The sequence below is a fragment of the Pyrus communis genome, chromosome 8 (genome assembly GCF_041283825.1).
Source record: "Pyrus communis isolate YQ-2024b chromosome 8, ASM4128382v1, whole genome shotgun sequence".
Classification (NCBI taxonomy): domain Eukaryota; kingdom Viridiplantae; phylum Streptophyta; class Magnoliopsida; order Rosales; family Rosaceae; genus Pyrus; species Pyrus communis.
In genome coordinates this window covers 2,301,684-2,309,745 of record NC_142572.1, presented here as the reverse complement: position 1 = coordinate 2,309,745, position 8,062 = coordinate 2,301,684, and the positions used below count along the sequence as shown (strand labels likewise).

Sequence of the window (8,062 nt, the reverse complement as noted above, 5' to 3'; positions counted from 1 at the left end):
AGGGTCAAAATTTACGAATAAGCCTATAAAAGGTTCGAACCACCGTGTTCGACCCAAGGCCATGACAGTTCCAAAAGATATAACTCATGGTGACTTTACGGCTGTTGTAGGCTAGCCGCTATCGCCTTGAGAAAACTGTCATTTCCGTCGGGCCAACAAAGCAACTCTTTCCACCTTAGATTCCTAAACCAGCAACTCCCACATATCCTGATATTCCACTAGAAGATCATCTAACTCATCTTCCGCATAAATAGCACGTTTGACCATTAAACACCGTTCTCTGAGAGTCATACTTCGCATTCTCTCAACCATTCTTCTCTTCTTCTCGACTCTACTTTCACTATCCTTGAAATTTTATGTGGGGACGAAGTAAACTCCATACCTTCATCTTCAGCAGTTCTCTTTAAATAACCACCCTCAACAGTAGCTTGTAAACCACTTACAACCGGGCTTTCCATTACATTCCCTTCTAGGATCTCCTTAATAGTAACTGTAGAAGGGTTGGGAACGATTACTGGAGAATCAAGCCTGAATCCTCCCTGGATCTGTTGGGGAATAAAAGCATTGGAGATATGTCCCTAAAAACTAGAATACACACAGGCCACCCCTGAACGAGATATCTTATGCCATCTTTTGCATTTTCTAATTATTAGCTGAAGCCCATCTTCTGGGATCCCCATACTAGAACTGGGTTCCTTTGCAGCTTGAGATGCTTGTTCATGATCATGTCGACCTCGTTGAGAATCATCCCTCTTAGTACGTCTGACAGCACCCACAAATCTTTGCTATCCCAATCCAATAGTAAGAGCTCAATTGGGAGCCACAACATCTCGAACAGGAGCCGTTTTCGTCCACTCACCATAACCAGCAGTACCACCGTTAGAAGGTTCAAACGAACACTCAATATTCACATGACCAATTTGCCCACATCTGTAGCAAAAGTCTTATAATCTTTCATATCGAAATTCCACCCATGTATCTGTGTCCTGCCCCCTAGATAACCAACAACCAGCGACAAGTGGATTAAGTGTATTGACGACAACCTTAGCTCGAAGAAAACCCTGTGCATGTGAAGGATATTCCAATTCCACAAAGTCTCCCACTACCTGTACAAGACGTCGGATATTGGTTTCGGATGTAAGTCCAAGAGGAATCCCCCGAATTTGAATCCAAAAAGGAACTAACTCCAATTAAACCTCTTCTAATGCAAATTCCTAATGCTACCTTTTAACCGAAAAATTTTGCTTCATTACAGCCCAAGGAACCTGACCCAGAATCTTATCCTCACCAACCTCATCAGGAACATTGCTAATATAAAGATTATCACGAACCCATTTAATTTCTAGCTCGCCAAGCTCTTTCCAGGCTAGACGAAGACTATTTCGCACTCCCCATCTGTTTAATTGTCGGTTCACCAGTACCGCACCTACCAATTTGATCCTATGTTCCAAAAGCGACAAATCCATTGTCTAAGTGGACCACCAATTCCTCAACTTCCTGCTATGCCATATAATCGTCGCTGTACCATTTCGTGTGTAACACTTGCACCGTTTCGTGTGTAATACTTGGGTAATAATAAAGTGGAAAGTCTGGAACGATTAATTTCTGAACTGGTAGATAGAACTTCCATGACTGCAGGAATTACTAAGGCAGTAGTTGGCATTTGCTCCCTACCGTAAGTGGGTTGACCCCACGCCCTAACTTGCCTCACAATCTCGATGAGGATCTGGAATTTAGTACAGAAGATTAGGCTATCTCCAACCGATGGCTGGCCAGAGGGCTCGTTTTAGCCCTCTGGCCCTCCAAGATATTAATATTTTAATGAACAGTACAAGGTCACATTTGCCTCCGTCTCCAACCGGGGGCCAAAGGGCCAGAGGGCTCATTTTAGCCCTATCATAAAAAATCATCTCCAACCGAGGACCATAGGGTCAAAGATAATTTATTATTTAAAAGCTACAACTTAAATGTTGTTTAAGTTTCATGTTGTTAAATGTTTTTTTTAACAAATATGAAAAATTAGAAATGTTTTTAATAATTTCTTAAATGTTGTTAAAAACTACAAATTTTGTAAAATAAAAGTTATAGGAAAAAAATAGAATTTAAAAAAAAATATGAAAAATAAAAGTTATAGGAAAAATTTCGAAAATAAAAAATAATAATAAAATTGTAAAAAAAAAAAAATTCAAATCATTCCTGTCGGTTTTAACCGACAAGATTTCCATTTTTTCTGGCCAGCTCGGGCTGGCTGCAGCCCTTTGGCCCTTTCAGATTCCGTGGGACCCTCTCAGATTTCACAAGCCCTCTGACCTAGCCTTATGTTAGAAACGATTTTCAAGCTATTTTCGATCCTCTAAACCCTTCGGTTGGAGATGACCTTAATAGCCTGAACAACCACGACCCAACCTGGGACACCTTATTGGGTGAAATACCCTCAGCAAATCTACTAAACAGAAGTGACCGCCTCACAGAAAACCCAAGGCAAAACCAACATTGAAATACCTTCAAAACGAAACCGACTAAGAGGGAACAGGAAATAACGATAGATACAGCACCCCTCTATCAACAAAACTCGCAATTAACCAAGCAAACAGCCAAAACGCATCCAAATGAAGACAGATTCAAGAAGAAACTCACAACGGAGGTCTCTCACAGAGGAGAGAGTTCTTACCGTATGTTGAGTGTGTTTTTGTTTTGGGGTCATTCAGTCTTTTTGCATGTGACAGAAGGTTAGAATTCAAAGAGGGCAAAAGCGTTTTGAGTTCCCGTTCTGATACCGCCCACGCCGTCTCACTCACACGTTCACCCCCGTGAGTTTCCTCGACCCCACCTCGTCCAGCTTGATTCGCCCAGGTAAGTTACTGTAGCTACTACCTTCCTCATCGTAACTCCATTTTATTAAGACCCAGAAGCTAATTTGGGCAATTTCGTTACTGATTCGATGTTTTGTGCACAGACGCTCTTGCTCTTCATCTTCTCGACCAGAAAAAAAAAAAGCTCAACAGGTTCTACTTCCTCTCGCATCTCTCTCTCAATAAAGTTTACATCTTTGTATTGAAACGCATGCCAACTTTTCTGGGCTCTGTTTATTTTCTATTTTTGAGCTCACGATTCAGCTGCCTTGGAATGTGATATCTGATATCTGGGCGGTTCTGGTTTGTTGGATTACACAAAACTGCAGTTTTATGATCTGGGTTTCCTTTGTTTTGCATGACTGAATCAATATATGATTGTTTTTTTATTAGACTCTCTGCAGATATTCCATTTTGTTAGTAGACATAGTTTTTGCTACTAATTGTGTCCTTATCAATGCACGTATCTGATATTTTATTTGTTTGAATCCTCTTTTGTTCCATTGTCGATTTTCTTGATGCTTCAATTGTGTCTCTTTTGCTATTATTTTTTGTTTGATTGATTATAATTTTGTAAAGTATTGTTTGGCAGTTTTTAGTACCAATTCTTCAGCTAAATGTGTACGGAAACGCTACAATATTATTTGTTTTACCATACCTATACACAGCAATTTTTGAATCAAACGTATGCGTTTTAATGTTTGGTGTTTGATTCAACAGCTGTTTCAAAGTGCTACAACTCTTGGATTGTTTTAGTATATTTTTTTTTTTTAAATTCAGGTAAAAAAAACGAACTGAGCCCAAACCGAACTAGAACTGAACAAAAAACCGAAAGGCACCGAACCAAACCAAACTGAACAGTAATTTCAGTTTGGTTTTATATTTCGGCAAAAAATCAAACCAATTGGAACCGAACTCACCCCTAGTGAAGTCCATCCGGAGAGAGAGAGAGAGAGAGAAAGAGAGAGAATGGCTTGCAATGCAAGTGTAGTCCACCAAGCAATGGCATCCGCCATAGCACAGCCTAACAAAGCTCCTCCTCCACCCTCCTGTGCACATTTTTCTTTGTCTTCCAATTCAAAGTCCAAGCCTTTCAAGCTCCTTCGATCCTCCCAATATTCTTTCGCGTCCACCTTCTCCCCCTCTTGCCCGCAAACCGTAGTTCCCTTTTGTCCCAGCAGAGTTCCCAATTTCCTGGTACGCATTTACCCTCCCACCACAATTTCTTGTTTTATTTGTTTTTTTATTATTATTGTTTAATAGGTTGTAGGGTGTGGCAAGGCGGAGCCGCTAAGAGTAATGATATCAGGGGTTTTTGTTTGCCTAAGATTTAATAGATATGCACATAAAGCAATTGATTGATTTTGGATGATTGTATGCGTACTGTGTATACCTTTGTGATGCTAAAATTTGAGGCCGGAGAAGTTTTCAAATCTTAATGAATGTATGCCATTGTTTACTTATGTTACTACTTGCCACTTTATGTCATGATTTTCTCATGACGAAAAGTGAATCGAGTCATCCTCCTATCTGCAGTATGGTTTAGTGCATGTTGCTGCTGGAGATTTACTTAGAGCGGAAATTGCATCTGGGAGTGAAAATGGAAGGCGTGCAAGGGAGTACATGGAACAAGAAAAATTGGTTCCAGATGAAATAGTTGTCATGGTGGGGAAAATATAATTATTTGTGCTGACATATCGTCATGCTAGTGATGATTTCTTGGTTTTAATCCTGTAGATGGTGAAAGACCGCCTATTGCAGCCAGATTCTCATCTCAAGAAAAAGGTTGGCTTTTATATGGGTACCCTAGGAGCTCATCGCAAGCAATTGCTCTTAAGGAATTAGGCTTTAAGCCGGATCTTTTCGTTCTTCTTGAAGTAAGGGATTTGTTTTTGCTGCTGTTGATGTTTCATTATTGTTCTGGAACACTGTACACACATCCGTTTTTGTCTTCCACATACCCGTTTTTATTTCCCATACATTCCTTGTTAATTTCTATCTTTTGATCTTCTCCAATTCATTTGATACGACTGCCGAAAAGGGTGTGTGAGAGATAAAAAGAGATTTGTAGATAGCACCACACTATTTGTTTTTGTGAGCATTATGTTAGGTATTTATTATACTTTTTATTCCTTTTCAGTCTGAATTTATTAGGTATTTCTTATCAATTTATATTAAATATATTAGCTGCAGACAATGTATTTGTATACTTTTCCTCCAATTTGACTTTGTTCTTGAATAAAAAATAACATTCAAAGCTAAACCAGCAAATGCCAAAAAATTAAGGAAACAAAAAAGTCCAATATATGCATAAAATTTGGAAAAATGAAAAGAAAATGTATGGTTTTTGCTCAACAACAATTGACGATGCTGTCGCACCATTACATCGTCACATAGATTCAGTCGTGGAACTGGAACGAGAGCGAGAAGGGCGTTCCAAAAAATAAGCCGACGCTGTTTCCAAGATACTTACAATGTAAGTCATGGATGGCCTGTTACAACCTTGTAAACTTACACAGTCCGCTGCCAAGTAGCCAACATATGCTACTGCCTCTATTTCAAACGGCGTTGGAGCTGCCATTCTTGGATCCAAAATCCGGTGTATCTCGTCGCTCACAATGTACGGCACGGCAAAATCGACAATGTTTCTTGGCATCCCGTTCTCATTTTTGTGTACTGCGTTGTAACCGGATAACAATTCAAGCAACACCACTCCGAAGCTATAGACGTCACTCTTCGTCGTTAGGTGTTGAAGCCTGTAGTACTCTGGGTCGATGTACCCAAATGTGCCAGCTGCACCAAGCGAAGGGTGCGACTCTTCATCCTCCGACCGCATTAAAGACAGGCCGAAATCGGATACCTTGACCCCTAATGTGTCATCCAGTAGTATGTTGGATGACTTAATGTCGCGGTGTATGATTGGCGGGACTGCGTACTCGTGCAGGTACTCGATCCCTCGGGCTGCGTCAAGAGCCACTGTGATGCGCTTGGCCCATGAGAGCAAAGGCGAATGTGGGAGCTTGTGGAGATGGTCATGGAGGGAGCCATTGTTCATGTATTCGTACACGAGTATTCGCTCTTTTGCATCCTCGAAGAATCCAAGTAATCGAACCAAGTTCTTGTGGTTGAGGCGTGAAAGGGACTCAAGCTCGTTTACAAAAGCATTGTCCTTGTCTTGCTGGCGCTTTGTGCAGCCACCAACGTATGATGAAGAGACTGACATCTCAGCACGCTTGATGGCTACTTGGCGACCGTCATCTAATGTGGCGTAGTAGACAGAACCGTAGCTGCCTGTTCCGATTTTGTTTTCTTCAGAGAAATTGGAGGTGGCTTCGAGTAGTAGTTGCAGTGGAAATTCCTCCAAGGAAGCCCCATTGGCGCCCATGCTCACCACATGGCTTAGCCGCTTCTCTAACACTGGTGGCCCTGCCGTTGCAGCTGCACCTTGCTCGGCTTGTAATTGGGGCTGCTCATCCAAGGGACCCGAGTCATGAACACGGGATCCTCCAACTCTAGTTTTGCAATACTTGAACACAAAGAAACATACCGACAGCACCAAAGCTAAGAACCCAACACAACCCACTACAAGAAAAGCAATCATTTTTTTGCTCCACTTACTGCTTCCTGATTCTGATGGCAGCGATGGCAAGGGCACGGGCACTGGCAATGACACCGGCAACTTTTCATCATCATATTGACAAGGTTGGCAGACTTGATATCCTTGTTCACAGAATCTACCATAGCCTGGCAATGGATTGCTGCATGGTGGACATTCACTTGTACATGGACCCGGCTTCACATCAGGTCCGAATACCAGGAAATTGTTTGAGACATCGAAAATTGGGTTGCCCCAACAATACAAGGAAAAGTTGGATGATGAAACTCCGCAGAAGACGCTGCGTTTTGCTTCAATTGCGGTGAAGTAAGTACCTTTCAGAGTCTCAGGCAAGCTGAAATTATTTTCCCCCCAACAGACAACTGTTCCATTAGGCCGGAGAGCGCAACTACGGTTTTCTCCCAAGGCCAGAGATGTGAATCTCCCTTGAGGTTTCTCACCCTTCATTTCTCCCCAGCAATCCAAACTGTTATCGACCAATAAGATGGCACACGCATGACCGAAACCTGCACTCACTGCTTTGTAAACATTCCTGCCACTAGCTCTAGGCTCCTTCCCAACCACTATATAATTGCTTCCTAAGCAAGTAACCTTTCCGATTTGTGATACCCCGCATACAAAATTTTCTCCCACCGCAATGCTTGAAAAGCCGTACTCGTGTCTACTGATCCTGCTATTGTGAAACCAATGCCATTGCCAGCATTGGAGGCGACTACGAGTACTAGTCGTCCCATTCTGAATAAGTCCGCAAACGTGAGAATTTCCGGCAACAAGTTGCGTGAGAGGTGGACCGCGGTAGATGCGCTTGTGGGACCAGTGCGTGCCATTAGCTGAGAACCTCCAGCAACTCAAAGTAGAATTAGTATTGGAGGAGGAAGAAGATGGTGGGGACCTCAAGGCGCATAAGAAGCCATCTCCGGCAACTAGAGCAGTGAAGGAAGAAGAAGCATTCTTGTTGAGAGGAATTTGAACGCCGCCGCTGCCCCCATTGCTTCCACTTGAAGTTGTAGGAAACTTAAAACCAGTACAATTGAGAAAGGATTTCTCGTTTTGGGGATGTATGAGTGCACAGATTAATGTCTGATTAGAAGATTCGGAAATCGACACGGCGGAGTAGGAGAGTGAGTGAGGAAGGAAAGTAAGCAAGGAGAAGGTGATGAGGAGAAGGATTAAAGAATAAGAAGCAGCAGCCATAGTTGGCAGAGAGAGATTTGATAGTCAAATAATTGGGGGGCGGATGCAGAAAATTTCATTGGAGAGGAAGGAGCAGAAGGAGAATTAGAGACATGGGATTGGTTAAATTTGTGGTGTCAACTTCAGTTTAAACGTGTAGAAGGTGGACGAGTAGGGGAGAGAAGACCAAGACCAGAATAATCACACGGTTTTGAGAGAGTTTTTGAGGACCAAAGACTAATTCTAGAGAGAGAGACTAGAGTGGGAGTGGTGGAAAAACTGGATTGTGTTTCCGTCACACTGAAAAATCTCTTCGAGCGTGTGAGTCAGAGACTCAATTACGTCTAACTCAACAAAGGATAGTCTTGTTTGCTAAGCTTGATCAAAATAGGAAAGCAAACTTAATCTGAGCTAGTAGAAG

The 8,062-nt window shown here is 42.1% G+C and overlaps 1 long non-coding RNA gene and 1 pseudogene across 3 annotated transcripts; one reads left to right on the top strand and one right to left on the bottom strand.

Annotated features, from left to right (window-relative positions):
* Window positions 1-2,413: 2,413 nt before the first annotated feature.
* On the top strand, window positions 2,414-4,991 carry LOC148694594 (uncharacterized). 2 transcript variants are annotated; one of them, XR_015965723.1, is made up of 3 exons: window positions 2,441-2,853; window positions 2,957-3,005; window positions 4,389-4,991. It is a non-coding gene; the product is annotated as an uncharacterized LOC148694594 (long non-coding RNA). The 2 variants fall into 2 exon arrangements; XR_015965722.1 differs by having other exon boundaries at window positions 2,414-2,853; window positions 2,957-4,991.
* A 142-nt stretch (window positions 4,992-5,133) lies between these two features.
* LOC137716892 (serine/threonine-protein kinase-like protein CCR4 pseudogene) lies at window positions 5,134-7,842 on the bottom strand (annotated as a pseudogene). The gene has a single exon (XR_015965721.1). The product of XR_015965721.1 is annotated as a serine/threonine-protein kinase-like protein CCR4 pseudogene (transcript).
* Between the last annotated feature and the right edge of the window lie 220 nt (window positions 7,843-8,062).